The 16,652-nt window shown below is 35.1% G+C and overlaps 1 protein-coding gene across 3 annotated transcripts in view; it reads left to right on the top strand.

Moving 5' to 3' along the window:
* The window catches only part of ZC3H12B (zinc finger CCCH-type containing 12B), a 191,055-nt gene that overhangs the window by 117,209 nt on the left and 57,194 nt on the right, over positions 1 to 16,652 (top strand). The window contains exon 1 of one of the 3 annotated variants that reach the window (XM_074323582.1): positions 2,877 to 2,982. The exons of the other annotated variants lie outside the window; for them this stretch is intronic. The gene's annotated coding sequence lies outside the window, so the exon portion shown is untranslated. Of the gene's footprint in view, positions 1 to 2,876; positions 2,983 to 16,652 lie in introns of those variants that run through there. 3 annotated transcript variants of the gene reach the window in all.

Below are 16,652 nucleotides of genomic sequence, written 5' to 3'. Positions count from 1 at the left end.
GGAGACAGGCCGCAAGGCTCAAATATGTCTCCCCAATTCAGAGTTTGGAGCAAGTTTAAAGAGGTTAGGGAGAACAGGTTCATATGCAGAGTGTTGGCAGGGCAGGTTTGATTAGAGAGATTTGGAACTTGGCCATTTATGGTAAGATATGGTAAGGGGCTTCAGAACTGGATCTTCCTGGACAATGGACCCTTGGCTTCTGAAATGATTCTGGTGTTCAAGCTCTGGTCATGTTTTTCCTGGTCCTTTGGTTCCATGGTGGTGGAAGTGAGACTTTGGTTCCATGTACAACTGGAGGAGAAAGATGACTTACAGTTTTGGTCTATTGTCTCTGGAAAGCAACTCTGTATCTTGTTGGAAGCAGGATAGGAATAAATTGAGCTGGTACTGCAGTTACACTCCTAGCTCAGTGAGGCAGAAACTACTCCAGACTGCTTCAACCAAGAACACAGGGCTCCCTCTACCCCAGCTCCCATCCAGAGGGATTTCTTCCTTGGAAGAGCAGGACCTCAGTGTTTCTCATCCTTCTCCCAGCTAACTGTTGTTGAGGCTAAGGCGTAGGCAAGTAAAGGAGAGAGGTGACGGACTACCAAAGAAGTGGAGACCAACCTCCACTAATGGAACAGAAGCTTTACTCTGGACGTGGTACACTGATAGTCCTTCCTGAGCTCATGAGGCTGTGGTTCTACACCACAAAAGGCAAGGGACTTCAGGCTACTTCCCACCCACCACGTACTTAGCTACTAGAGTAAGAATGTCATTCAAAGAGAAGTTTTCCATTATCCCAACCCCAGCTCCAGAGGCCTGGCACAGTGGTTTTGCCATAAAACAAAGAGTTCCAAATATTTTCCTAAAGGAACTGACTTCATTTGCAACAAAGCAAGGAAAAATTTAAACCTGAGGGTGCGCTCAAGAACAGTGGAGGTTGATGAAAGACAATTGGGAGGACATTTGTAAAGCAAATGAAAATATAGCCTAGACTATAGGCCAGCAAGCTCACAAGAGGGAACCAGGGAGTAAGGTAGTTAAGAATCCAGCTAGGGTGAGAACAGATATCAAATACTGACCTCAGAAACGATTCCATCAAAGGAGATACAATTTTGATTGGATTAGTTTGTAAAGGAACTTATGCCCCAGGGCCCTGTTGAAAACAATAGGACAATCAGCCAGCAATTAATGGAGTTTCACAACTGGGTAAGGTAAGGTAAAGAGAAAAAGTGAATGTTGCCAACACTATTGTCATCCCAGAGTGACTATGGACATACCCAAAGGTGTCCCTGAGGAACAATGTTAGAGGCTTAACCTGGGAGTAGAGGAGTACACTTAACTGAAAGAATTCCAGCCAGTCAATAAACAAATAAGAAAATAGCAAGCCCTTGGGGAGGGGGAAAGTATCCAGAGTTGCTACAATACATTATCTGAAATGTCTAGTTGCAACAACAACAAAAATGAGTTTAATTGTGTCCCCCCAAAATTCATATGTTGAAGTATTAATCCTCAGTGCCTCACAATGTGACTTTATATGATAATAGGCTCATTGACGATGAAATTAGTTAAGATAAGCTCATACCTGTAGTAGAATGGGCCCCAAACCCAATAAGACTTATATCCTTATAAAAAGGTGAAATTTGGACAGACAGCCACACAAGGAGAATGCCATGTAAAGATTGGAGTTGTGCTGACACAAACCAACGAACTGACAATAGCTACCGTTTTCCCAAAAATAAGACCTAACCAGATAATAAGCCCTAGCATGATTTTTCAGGATGATACCCCTTGAACATAAGCCCTAATGCATCTTTTGGAGGAAAAATTAATATAAGACCTGGTCTTATTTTTGGGGAAACATGGTAGGAGGACTGAAACAGATTCATCCATAGCTCCTTCAGAGGAAACATGGGCTTGCTGGCACCTTAATCTCACATTACTAGCCTTCAAAACTGTAGACTATAAATTTCTACTGTTTAGATGAATCAGTTTGTGGTACTTTGTTATAGCAGCCCCAGGAAATTAATACATCATTATAAATATGTTCACAGAAGTAAAGGAAAGCATTTAAAGAAGTAAAGGGAGGTATAATGACAGTATTGCACCAAATAGAGAATATCAATTAAGACATAGAAGTTATTTTAAAAGTCAAATAGAAAATATGGCATTAAAAAAGTACAAAAACTGAAATTTAAAAAATTAACTAAAGGAGCACAACAGTAGATTTGAACTAGCAGAAGAAAGAATTAGCAAACTTGAAATTAGGTCAATAAAATTATGCAAGCCAAAAGCAAATAGCAAAAAGAATGAATAAAAATGAACGTATTCTCAGAGAAATGTGTGACACTAATAAGGACACCATTATAAGCCTACTGGGGATAGCAGAAAGAAAGGAGACAGAAAGGAGAAGAAAAAATAATCAAAGAAATAATGGCTGAAAACTTTCCAAATTTATTGAAAGACAATAGTCTACAAATCCAAGAAGCTCAGTAAGTCCAAGAAAAATAAATATTAGGTTGTTGCAAAAGTCATTGCAGTTTAAAAGGTTAAAAATAATTGCAAAAACTGCAGTTGCTTTTGCGCCAACCTAATACAAAGACACCCGGAAACTAACAATCATACTAAATTTGATGAATGTCAAAGACAAGGAGAAAATGTTGAAAGCAGCAAGAGAAAAATGACACATCATGAACAAAAGAACCCCAATAAGATTTACGACTGACTTCTCATCAAAAACACTGGAGGCTGGAAGACAATAGTAGTACAATTTTTAAATTACTTAAAGAAAATGCTATCAATTAAGAATCTTATATCCAAAGAAGCTATCATGAAAAATGGAGGTAAAATAAAAACTTTCTCAGACAAACAAAAACTAAGAGAATTTTTTTTTAGCAGACCAACTTTACAAAAAATAATAATGGAAGTTCTTCAGGCTGAAAACAAGTGATTCCAGAAGGTAATTGGAATCCACACGAACAGACAGCACCAGTAAAGGTAATTATAAAATACACTATAAATTTTTTCTTCTTCTCTTAGCTGATTTAAAATGTAAAAGTATAGATAATTTATAGTGTATTGTTAGGCCTATAATAAGTACAAATATAATACATGTGTAATATATTTTCCAATAACATTACAAAGGAGGTGAATGGGAGAAAAAGGAAATGAATACAGATGGCAAAGTAATAATTATAGCAATGTATTGTTGAGTTTGTAATATTTATAGATGCAATATATATAATAACAACACCCAAAAAAATGGAAGAAAATAAAATAGAGCTATATAGGCGTAAAATTTTTATATCACTGGAATTAAGATAGTTTAAATCGGAAGCTTATTCTGATAGTTAAGATGTATATCTTAAGTCCTAAAACAATGACTAAAAATATAAAATTAAAAATGGTGAAAAATTGTTAATTATATTTAAATCCTACATTTAAAAGTGTCCCGGAAAGCAGTAAAAGAGAAACAGAAGAAGAAAAAAGCTGAGACATACAGAAAACAAAAAGTAAAATTGTGGATGTAAATATAACTATATCAATAATAGCATTAAATATGTGTGGATTAAGCAATTCCATCAAAAGCCAGAGATGGAAAGACTAGATTTAAAAAAAAGAAACATGATCCAACTATTTTTTTTTAATTGGGGAAGGGGAACAGGACTTTATTGGGGAACAGTGTGTACTTCCAGGATTTTTTCCAAGTCAAGTTGTTGTCCTTTCAATCATAGTTGTGGAGGGCGCAATTGAGCTTCAGGTCCATTTGCTGTTGTTAGTTGCAGGGGGCACAGCCCACCATCCCTTGCGGGAGTGGAGGAGTCGAACCAGCAACCTTATGGTTGAGAGCCCACTGGCCCAAATGGGAATCGAACCATTAGCCTTCGGCGTTAGGGGCACGGAGCTCCAAACGCCTGAGCCACTGGGCTGGCCCTGATCCAACTATTTGTTGACAACAGGAAACACACTTTAAATTCAAAGACACAAATAGTTTGGAAGAAAAATGGTGGAAAATTGTATTTTATGTGAACAGCACTACCAAAAAACTAGAGTGGTTTAATATCAGACAAAATAGTCTTTTGAAAAAAAGGTTACTAGAGATAAAGAGAGATGTTTTATAATGACTAAAGGGTCAACCCATCAGGAAGATATAACAATTATAAACATGTATACATCTAATAATAGAGCATGAATATACAGGAGGCAATAACAGACAGAAATAAAAGGAGAAATAGAAAAGCCTATCTTACTTTCAGTAAGGATTGAACAATGAGACAAGATCAGTAAGGAAATAGAAGACTTTAACAACCCAATAAATGAACTAGATCCAACAGACATAGAACCCTCAAACCACCAACAACATAATGTACATTCTTCTCAAGTGCACAAGGAGCATTCAATTTAGGATAGACCATGTGTGAGGACATAATCCAATAATACAAAGTATGTTCTCTAATCACAATGGAATAAAGTTAGAAACCAATAACAAGAAATGAGAAACTACAAATATGTAGAAATTAAACAATACATTCTTAAACAATCAATTGGTAAAAGAAGAAATCAAAAGGAGCTGGGGTGGACGGGTGGCTCAGTTGGTTAAAGCATGAGCTCTGGGCAACAGAGTTGCTGGTTCGATTCCCATGTGGGCCAGCGAGCTGCAATCTCCGCAACTAGAATGAAGACAACGAGCTGCTGCTGAGCTTCCACTGAGCTCCCAGGCAGCCGGATGGCTCAGTTGGTTGGAGCGCTTGCTCTCAACCACAAGACTTCTGTTTCGACTCCTACAAGGGATGGTGGGCTGTGCTTCCTGCAACTAAAATGGAACAACAGCAACTGGACTTGGAGCTGAGCTGCCCCCTCCACAACTAAGATTGAAAGGACAACAACTTGACTTGGAGCTGATGGGTCCTGGGGAAAATACACTGTTCCCCAATAAAGTCGTGGAAATACACACTGTTCCCCAATAAAGTCCTGTTCCCCTTCCCCAATAAAATTTTTAAAAAAGGAAATCAAAAGGGAAATCAGAAAATACTTTGAAATGGATGAAAATAAAGACACAGCATACCAAAACTTACGGGATGCAGCCAAAACACTCTTTAAAGATGGATTTATAGCTGTAAATGCCTATAGTAAGAGAACTAAAATCGTATTAATAATCTAACCTTCCACCAAAAACACTAGAGAAAAAACAGCAAACTAAACCAAAAATAAGCAGAAGAAAGGAAATAAAGACTAGAGTAGAAATTAATGAAATAAATTATATAATAACAATAGAGAAAAATCAATGAGACCAAAAGCTTGTTCTTTGACTAGATCAGCAAAATTAACAACCCTTTAGTTAGTTTAACCACAAAATACTCAAATTACTAGAATCAAAGATTAAAGAAGGGACATCACTGTCAACTTTGCAAAAATAAAATGGATTATGAAGGAATACTATGACAATTTTACTCCAAAAAATTAGATGACTTAGATGAAATGGAAACATTTCTAGAAAACCACAAACTACCAAGAGTGGCTCAAAAAGAAATAGACTGTCTAAATAGACCTATAAGTGAAGAGATTTAATCAGTAATAACAACACTACTAGTAATACTACTACTAATAAACTACCCATGAACAATAGCCCAAACCCAGATGGCTTCATGGCTAAATTTCATCAAGCACTCAAAGAGAATTAATACCAATTCTTCACAAACTCTTCCAAAAAGTGGAAGACTAGGGAAAACTTTCCAACCCATTTTATGAGGTCAATATTACCTTGATACCAAAATTTGACAAAGACATCACAAGAAAAGTATAGGCCAATATCTCTTATGTATATGGGCACAAAAATCCTCAACAAAATACTAGCAAATAAAATCTAGAAACATTTAATAAGAATTTTACGTAATGATTAATTTGGATTTAGCCCAGGGATGCAAGGTTGGTTTAACATCCCAAGTCAATTAATGTTACACATCATATCAATAAAAAAAGTAAAATCACATGATTATCTTAATAGGCAAAGAAAAAGCATTTGACAAAATATAACACCCTTTTTTGATAAAAACACTCAACAAATTTGGAGTAGAAGTAAACCTCAATCTTCTAAAGGGCATAAAAAAACAACAACCCAATTAGCTAATACTTTTAAAATTAGGAATAGGACAAGGATGTCTGCTCTTGCCCTTTTCCATTCAACATTGTGCTTGACGTTCTAGCCAGATAATTAGGCAAGAAAAAGAAATAAAAGGCATCCATATTGGAAAGAAAGAACCAAAACTATATTCACAGGTGATATGATTTTATACATTAAAGCATTCTAAGGAATCCACTAAAATATGTTAGAACTAATAAACAAGTTCAATAAGGTTGCAGGATACAAATTCAGTTTACAAAAGTCAATTGTATTCCCATACGCTTTCTTTTATTTCCAATTATAGTTGACATTCAATATTATTTTACATTAGTTTCAGGTGTACAGCACAGTGCTTAAACATTTATATAATCTATGAAGTGATCCCTCCCATAGGTCTAGTACCCACCTGGCACTATACATAGTAATTACAATATTATTGACTATATTTCCTATACTGTACTTTACATCCCATGACTATTTTGTAACTACCAATTTGTACTTCTTAATCCCTTCACCTTTTTCACCCATCCATCCCCTCCCATCTGATAGCTATTAGTTTGTGCTCTGTATCTGAGTCCATTTCTGTTTTTCTTTTTGTTGTTGTTGTTGTTTATTTTTTCTTTAGATTTCACATATAAGTGAGATCATATGGTATTTGTCTCTCGCTTTCAATAAACAATCAGAAAATAAATTAAGAAAACAATTCCAGGGCTGGCCCGGTGGCTCAGGCAGTTGGAGCTCCATGCTCCTAACTCCAAAGGCTGCCGGTTCGATTCCCACATGGGCCAGTGGGCTCTCCACCACAAGATTGCCTGTTCAATTCCTCGAGTCCCGCAATGAATGGTGGGCTGCGCCCCCTGCAACTAAGATTGAACACGGCACCTTGAACTGAGTTGCTGCTGAGCCCCCGGATGGTTCAGTTGGTTGGAGCAAGTCCTCTCAACCATAAGGTTGCCAGTTTGACTCCCGCAAGGGAAGGTGGGCTGCGTCCCCTGCAACTAACAAGGGCAACTGGACCTGGAGCTGAGCTGCCCCCTCCACAACTAAAACTGAAAGGATAACAACCTGAAACTGAGCAGCGCCCTCCACAACTAAGATTGAAATGGCAACAACTTGACTTGGGAAAAAAAAAGTCCTGGAAGTACACACTGTTCCCCAATAAAGTCCTGTTCCCCTTCTCCAATTAAAAAACACACAAAACAATTCCATTCACAACAGCATTAAAAAGAAAATTCATAAGAATAAATTAATAAAAGAAGTGTAAAACTTATAATCTGAAAAATTCAACACATTGTCAAAAGAAATTAAAGATCTAAGTAAATGTAAAAACATCCCATGTTCATGAATCAGAAGATTTAACATTGTTAAAATGGCAATAATCCCCAAACTGATTTGTAGAATCAATGCAATCCGTATCAGTATCCCAACTGGCTTCTTTGTAGAAACATAATAGGTGATGTGATTCTATAATTCACATGGAACTGTAAGAGACCCAAAATAACCAAAACAATCCTGTAAAAGACTAAATTAGGGGACTTCACATTTCCTGCTTTTAGAACTTAAAGTAATCAAGTAGTAACAATAATCAAGACAATGTGTTACTGGCAAAAGGATAGACATATGGATAAATGTAATAGAATAGAGTGTCTGGAAATAAGTCCATACATTTATGACCAACTGATTTGTGACAAGGGTGCCAAGACTATTCAGTGAAGAAAAGTATAGTATTCTCCAAAAATAGTACTGGCGTAACTGAAATTGTACACTTACCTCATATATAAAAGTTAACTCAAAATGGATTAAAAACATTTTTTTAAAAGCTTAGAAGAAAAGATAGGGACAAATCTTCATGACCTAGGATTTTTGACAATGGATACTAAGACATGACACAAAAGCCCCAGGAACAAGTAAATAAATGGACTGCATCGAAGTTAAAAACTTTTGTGTTTCAGAAGAATCCATCAATAAAATGAAAAGATAACTAATCTATGGAATGGGAGAAAATATTAGAAAATCATGTATCTGACAAGGAACTTTTATTTGAAACATATAAAGAACTCTTACAACTAAACAATAAGAAAACAAGTAACCCAATTTGAAAATGAACAATGGATGTGAATAGACAATTCTCAAAAGAAGATATACAAAGGGCCAACATCACATCAAAAGATGCTTGGAAACATTAATCGTCAGGGAAATGCAACTCAAAACCACAATGAGATACCACTTTACACCCACAAAAATTGTCAAAAATAAAAAAAAATCAGATAATAAACAAGCAGAAGTGGAAGAATCAGAATCCTCATACACTGATGGTGGGAAAGTTAAATGGTGCAGTCACTTTGTAAGACAGTATGTCATTTACTCATATGATTAAACCTAGAATTACCACATAATTCTGCAATTCCTTCCACTCATATTTTTATAACCAAGAGAAATGAAAATGTGTTTTCACAGACAATTTTACATGAATATTTTTAGCAGCATTGTTTTTAACAGCCAGTAGGTGGTAACAACCCATGTCCATCAGCAGATGAATGGATAAGCAAAACTTGTTTTATCAATATAATGAAATATTATTTAATCATAAAGAGAATGAAGTATTTATACATGCTACAGCATGGATGAATCTTGAAAACATTACACTAAGTGAAAGAAGCCAGTCACAAATGACCACATACTGTATGACTTCATTCACATGAAAATCCAGAATAGGAAAATCTATAGAGATTAGTAGATTAGTGATTACTTAGATTTGGGCTGAGGATGGAGGGATATGTGTGTGAAAGCTAAAGGTTTCAGGGTATTATTTTTTATTTTCAGCTGTGGTTAAATGTACATAACATACAATTTATCACCTTAACCATTTTTTTTTTAGTTTAAACAGACTATCTCCTCATTCTGTCATACCAAGTCATGTGCATTGGAAGTTTTGTTTGTTTGTTTATAATAAAAACATATAACAAAATTTATTATCTCAGCCACTTTTAGATACATAGTACAGCACCGTTACCTGTACACATATTGTTGTGCAGTAGCTTTCTGGAATTTTTTTGTCTTGTAAAACTGAAACTCTATATCCATTGAACAATAGTTCCTCCTTTCCCTTTTACCCCAGTCCCTGGCAACCACCATTCTACTTTCTGATTCTAAGAGTTTGTTTCTTTTAGATACCTTATGGAAGTGGAATCATGGAGTACTTCTTTTTTTTTCTGTTTTCTTTTTTTGTGACTGGCTTATTTCCCTTAGCCTAATGTCCTCAACTTTCACCCATGTTGTAGCACATGTCAGAATTTCCTTCCTTTTTTAAGGCTGACTATTCCATTGTATGTATATACCACAATTTTTTTATTCATCCATCCATTGATGGACACTTGGATTGCTTCCACCTCTTGGCTATTGTGAGTATGCTATAATGAATGTGAGTGTACAAAGATGACATTGAGACACTGATTTCAATTCTTTTGGGTTTATACCCAGAACTGGAATTGATGGATCATGTAAGTAATTTGTTTTTGTTTGTTGGTTTGCTTGTTTGAGGATATTCCATACTATTTCCCATGGTGGCTGCACCATTTTACACTCCAAACATCAGTGCATAAGGATTCCAATTTCTTTATATCCTTGCCAATATTTATTTTATGTTTTTCTATAGTAGCCCTCCTAATGAGTGTGAGGTGGTATCTCATTGTGGTTTTGATTCGCATTTCTTTAATGATTAGTGATGCTGAGCATCTTTTCATGTACTTATTGGCCATTTGGGTATTCTTTATGGAAAAATGTCTATTCACATATTTTGTCCATTTGTTTATTGTGTCATTTTTTTTCTGACGTTTTAGGAATTATTTGCATATTCTGGCTATTAAACCCTTTTCAGATATATATTTTACAAATATTTTCTCTGATTCCGTAGGTTGCCTTTTCACTCTATTGGTTCTATCCTTTGTTGCGCAAAAGTTTTTAAGTTTAATGTAGTTTATCCATTTTTTACTTTTGTTGTCTGTTCTTTTGGTGTTATATCCAATAAATCATTACCAAAACCAATGTCATGAAGGTTTCCCCCTATGTTTTCTTCTAAGAATTTTATAGTGTTACCTTTTACACATAGTACCATTTTCAGCTAATTTTTGTATATGTCATAAGGCAAGGGTACAATTTCATTTTTTGTATGTGAATATCCAGTTTTCCCAATACCATTTAATGAAAAGACTGTCTTTTCCCCATTAAATGGTCTTTGCATCCTTGTAGAAAGTAATTTGACCATATACGTGAAGGTTTATTTATGGGTTCTTTGTTGTATTCTATTGGTCTATATTTCTCTCTTTATGTCAGTACCACATTGTTTTCATTGCTGAGTTTGTAGTAAGTTTTGAAATCTGTAAGTGTGATACCTCTGATTTTGTTCTTTGTCAAGGTTGTTTTGGCTATTCTTGTTACCTTAAGATTCCATATGAATTTCAAGGTAAATTTTTATATTTCTGCAAAAACCACCACTGGGATTTTAATAGGGGTTGAATTAAATCTGTAGATCACTTCAGGGAGTATTGCCATCTTAATAATATCAAGTCTTCCAATCCATGAACACATGGGGTTTCCTTTTGAGGTGATGAAATGTCCTAAAATTGACTGATGATGGTCACACATATCTGTAAATATACCAAAAACCATTGAATTGAACACTTCACTTGTAAATGGATGAATTGTATGGTATGTTAATTATATCTCAATAAATCCTTTTGTGAAAAAAAGTTGAAAGTACAGTGTCCATACCAACATCTACGCCTACGGATTTGTGTATGTAAAGACATGGTGATAGTTTGGTGTGCTGTAAATCTCAGACTATTCCATATGCTACCTAACTTTCATAATAAATATGGTTTTGTTACTATAGTTTCTATCATATTATCCTCTCAAAAATCATTTTTTTGTAATGTAGCACAATTATCATTATTTCCACCTAACATCAAGAAACTAAAGTGCAATAAGTTTGTGGGAATTTCTTTTTCTTTTTTCTTTTTATTATTAGTTTCAGGTGTACAAAACAATGTAATAGTTAGACATTCATACCCCTCATAAAGTGACAACCACCTCCCCCACTCTACTACCACTCTGACATTGTATATAGCTGTCATAGTTCAACTGACTCTATTCCTTATGCTGTACTCCACATCCTGTGACCATATATATATGATAGTTGACATTCATTATTATTCAGCTTCAGCTTCAGGTGTACATTGCAGGGGTCAGGCACCTATGCCATCCATGATGTGGTCTACCTAATAAGACAGGTATCCATCAGATACCCTACAAAATCTTGACAACATTATTGATTACATTCCCCAAACTGTTTTGTATCCCCGAGGCAATCTTGTGGTTACCAATTGTGCTTTCTAATCCCCTCACCTTCTCCCTCATCCCCACCCACCTCCCATCTAGCAACCCTCAGTTTTTTCTCTATATCTCTGAGACTGATTAGTTTGTTCATTTATTCTAATTCTTTAGATTCCACATATAAATGAGATTATATGGTATTTTTCTTTCTCTGTCCAACTTATTCCATTTAGCCTAATGTTCTCTTGGTCCATCCATATCATTGCAAATGGTAAGATTCATTCTTCTTTATGGCCAAGTAATACTCCATTGTATAAATGTACCACAGTTTCTTAATCCAGTCATCAACCAATGGGCATTTCAGTTGTTTCCATGTATTTCTTGGCTATTGTGAATAGCGCTGCAATAAACATAGGCGTGCATAAATTTTTTTGAATTAGTGTTTTGGATTTCTCTGGATAGATACCTAAGAGTGGAATTGCTGGGTCATAAGGTAGTTCCAATTCCAGTTTTTTGAGATACCTCCATACTGATTTCCATAGTGTCTGCACCAATCTGCATTCCCACCAACAGTGCACAAGTGTTCCCTTTTCTCCACAACCTTACCAGAACTTGTTGTTTGTTGATTTGTTGATGATAGCCATTCTGACTGGAGTGAGGTGGTATCTCATTGTGGTTTTTATTTGCATTTCTCTAATGATTAGTGAGGTTGAGCATTTTTTGACGTCTGTTTGCCATCTGTATGTCCTCTTTAGAAAAATGTCTCTTAATGCTCTCCGCCCATTTTTTAATTGTGTTGTTTGGTTTTTACGTGTTGAGTTGAATGAGTTTTTTATAAATTTTGGATCTTAACCCCTTATCAGATATATCATTGACAAATATCTTCTCCCATTCAGTAAGATGACTTTTTGTTTTGTTGCTGGTTTTCTTTGCTGTGAAAAAGCTTTTTAGTTTGATGTAATCCCATATGTTTATTTTTTCTCTTACTTCCCTTGTCCAAGGGGATATATCAGTAAAAATGTTACTAAGGGAAATGTCTGCAAATTTACTTCCTATCTTTTCTTCTAGGACTTTTATGGTTTCAGATCTTACATTTAAATCTTTAATCCATTTTGAATTTATTCTTGTACATGGTGTAAGGAGATGGTCCAGATTCATTTTTTTGTATGTGTCTAAGTTTCCCAGCATCATTTATTGAATAGACTGTCTGTACCACAATGTAAATTCTTGCTTCCCTTGTCGTAGATTAAGTGACCATATAGGCATGGATTTATTTCTGGGCTCTCTATTCTGTTCCATTGATCTATGTGTCTGTTTTTATGCCGATACCATGCTGTTTTGACTACTATAGCCTTGTAGTATGATTTAATGTCAGGTATTGTGATACCTCCCACTTTGTTCTTATTTCTCAAGATTGCTGTGGCTATTCAGTATCTTTTATGGATCCATATAAATTTTAGAATTGTATGTTCTATTTCTGTGAAAAATGTCCTTGGTAATTTGGTAGAAATTTTGTTGAATCTGTATATTGCCTTAGGCAGTATGGATATTTTAACTGTGTTAATTCTTGCTATACATGAGCATGGTATGTGTTTCCATTTATTTGCATCTTCTTTAATTTCTCTCTTCAGTGTCTTATAATTTCTGAGTACAGGTCTTTTACTTGTTTGGTTAAATTTATTCCTAGGTATTTTACAGTTTTTGAAGCAATTGTAAATGGGACTGTTTTCTTAATTTCTCCTTCTGATAGTTTATTATTGGTGTATGCAAATGCAACTGATTTCTGAGTATTAATTTTGTATCCTGCCACTTTACTGAATTCATTGATCAGTTCTAATAGTATTTTGGTGGTGTCTTTGGGGTTCTCCTTATATACTATCATGTCATCTGCATATAATTACAATTTGACTTCCTAACTTTCCAATTTGGACGCTTTTTTTAAATTTTAATAACACACTTTATTTAACCCACTATATCTAAGCTATGATCATTTCAATATGTAATCTATATTAAAAATGAATGAGGTATTTTACATTCTTTTTTTCCATCCGAATCTTTGAACTTTCATGTGTAGTTTACACTTACAGCACATGACAATTTGAGCTAGCCCCACAGTTCAAGTCATAGCCACATCAGACAGCTCAGGTTCAGCATCTTGGAGATTAAGTGATGTGGTTAACTCACTAGTGATGTGGGTAAAAGCAGACAACAAGCTTTTTTTGCTAAGGGCTATTTAATTGGGCCCATATTCATTGTGTGAAGGGTGGTGATTTATAAGCAAAACGGAAGATCTGTTATGTTGATTTTCAGGTAAACTGAAGCAAAATGGGATCAGATTTTACTTTTTATCAAGAGTGTGAAAATGACTACTGGTACTAGATAGAAACTACGACTTAGGGCCCTTTTGCACACAAGATTTTTTTGTGTTTTAAATAAATGGGTAATGCAGTCAGACTCATACATGTACACTTACATGCATATGTACATATGTATGTAGTTGGCAGTGAAAAGTCCCTTCCTCCTTCATTCCCACTGGCTCACTTCCCACCCATCCCTTACCTCTATCACATACAAGTTACCACTATTACCGGTTTCTTTTCAGTCTCTTCATGCATATATAAACAAATGTGAATTTATATTCTTATTTCTGTTTTACACAGAAGATAGTGTACTACATGCTATTCAAAACTTCTGTTTTTTCTTTTTAACTTAAAATGAATATATATTGGAGCTCTTTCCATGAGTACTTAAAGATCCTCATCTTTTTTTTATGTTAAGTTTTTTTTATGTTAAGTTTTTTTTATTAGTTTCAGGTGCACAAGGCAAAGTAATACTTAGACGTTTATCGTTTATATCCCTCACACTGTGTGAACCCCCTCCCCCCATCCACTATTTCTCTGACATCACACAGAGCCATTACATTTCCACTGTCTCTATTCCTAATGCTGTACTCTGCTTCCTGTAACCATATGCATACATATATATATACATATATACATATATACATACATATATATATGTACATATATGTATATAAAATTATTAGTTGGCATTCATTACTGTTTAGCTTCAGGTGTACAGTGCAGTGAACAGGCATCTACATCATCCCTGAGGTGATCTCCCAAATGGGACAAGTGTCCATCGGATACCCTACAAAATCTTTATAACATTATTAATTACATTCCCCAAATTAATTTTCAAAACCCCGTGGCCATCTTGTGATTACTGCCTGTTTTCTAATCCCCTCACCTAACCTCTTATCCCCACGCCCCCCTCCGATCTATCAACCCTCAGTTTTTCCTCTATGCCTCCAAAACTGTTTCTGATTATTTCATTCACTTATTCTTTTCTTCAGATTCCACATATAAGAGAGATCACATGATATTTGTCTTTCTCTATCTGATTTATTCCACGTAACATAATGTTCCCTAGGTCCATCCATGTTGTTGCAAATGGTAAGATTCTTTCTTCTTTATGGCTGCATAATACTCCATTGTATAAATATACCACAGTTTCTTAATCCAGTCATCTACCGATGGGCATGTCAGTTGTTTCCATGTCTTGGCTATTGTGTATAATGCTGCAATAAACATAGGAGTGCATAAAGATTTTTGAATTAGAGTTTTGGATTTCTCCGGATAGATACCTAGAAGTGGAATTGCTGGATCATAAGGTAGTTCCATTTTCAGATTTTTCAGATACCTCCATACTGTTTTCCATAGTGGCTGCACCAATCTGCAATCCCACCAACAGTGCACAAGCGTTCCCTTTTCCCCACATCCGCGTCTGCACTTGTTGTTTGTTGATTTATTTATAATAGCCATTTTGACTGGGTGAGGTAGTATCTCATTGTGGTTTTTATTTGCATTTCTCTGATGGTTAGTGAGGTTGAACATTTCTTCATATGTCTGTTTGCCATCTGTATGTCCGTTTAAGAAAAATGTCTCTTCATGTCCTCTGCCCATTTTTGAATTGGGTTGTTTGCTTTTTTGGAGTAGAGCTGAGTGAATTTTTTTTATAAATTTGTGATATTAACCCCTTATCAGATATATCATTGGAAAACATATTTTCCCATTCAGTAGGATCCCTTTATGTTTTATTGATGGTTTCCTTTGCTGTGAAAAAACTTTTTAGTTTCATGTAACCCCACATGTTTATTTTTTCTCTTCTCTTGCCTGAGGTGATATATCAGTAAAAATCTTACTCTGGGTAATGTCTGTGAAGTTTCTTCCTATATTTTCTTCTAGGAATTTTATGGTTTCAGATCTTACATTTAAGTCTTTAAGCCATTTTGAGTTTATTTTTGTATATGGTGTAAGGAGGTGGCCCAGCTTCATTTTTTTGCATCTGTCTGTCCAGGTTTCCCAGCACCATTTATTGAATAGACTGTCTTTACCCCACCGTACAGTCTTGCTTCCATTGTCATAGAAAAATGGCCATATACACATACATGGATTTATTTCTGGATTCTCTATTCTGTTCCTTTGATCTATGTGTCTGTTTTTATGCCAGTAACATGCTGTTTTGATTACTGTAGCCTTGTAGTATAATTTGATGTCAGATATCGTTATACTTTCCACTTTGTTCTTATTTCTCAAGACTGCTGAGGCTATCTGGGGTCTTTTATGGTCCCATATAAATTTTAGGATTATATGTTCTATTTCTGTGAAAAACATCATTGGTAGTTTGATGGGAATTGAGTTGAATATGTGTATTGCCTTAGGCAGTATGGACATTTTAAGTATATTAATTCTTCCTATCCATGAACATGGTATGTGTTTCCATCTATTTGTATCTTCTTTCATTTCTTTCTTCAGTGTCTTATAATTTTCTGAGTACAGATCTTTTACTTCTTTGGTTAAATTTATTCCCAGGTATTTTATAGTCTTTGGAGCCATTGTAAATGGGTTTGCTTTTTTAATTTCTCCTTCTGATGTTTTATTATTGGTATGTACAAATGTAACTGATTCATGAATATTAATTTTGCATTCTGCTACTTTATTAAATTCATCTATCAGCTCTAATAGTTTCTTGGTGGAGTCTTTTGGGTTTTCTATATTTAGTATCATGTCATCTGCATATAATGACAATTTCATTTCCTTCTTACCAATTTGGATGCCTTTTATTTCTTTTTCTTGTCTGTGTGCTGTGGCTAGAATTTCCAGCACTATGTTGAATGGAATTGGAGGCAGTGGGCAACCTTGCCTTGTTCCTG

Source organism: Rhinolophus sinicus, chromosome X, assembly GCF_036562045.2.
Source record: "Rhinolophus sinicus isolate RSC01 chromosome X, ASM3656204v1, whole genome shotgun sequence".
In the NCBI taxonomy this organism is placed as follows: domain Eukaryota; kingdom Metazoa; phylum Chordata; class Mammalia; order Chiroptera; family Rhinolophidae; genus Rhinolophus; species Rhinolophus sinicus.
Note: the sequence above shows the minus strand (reverse complement) of the source record. Positions and strands in the feature narration are given on the sequence as shown.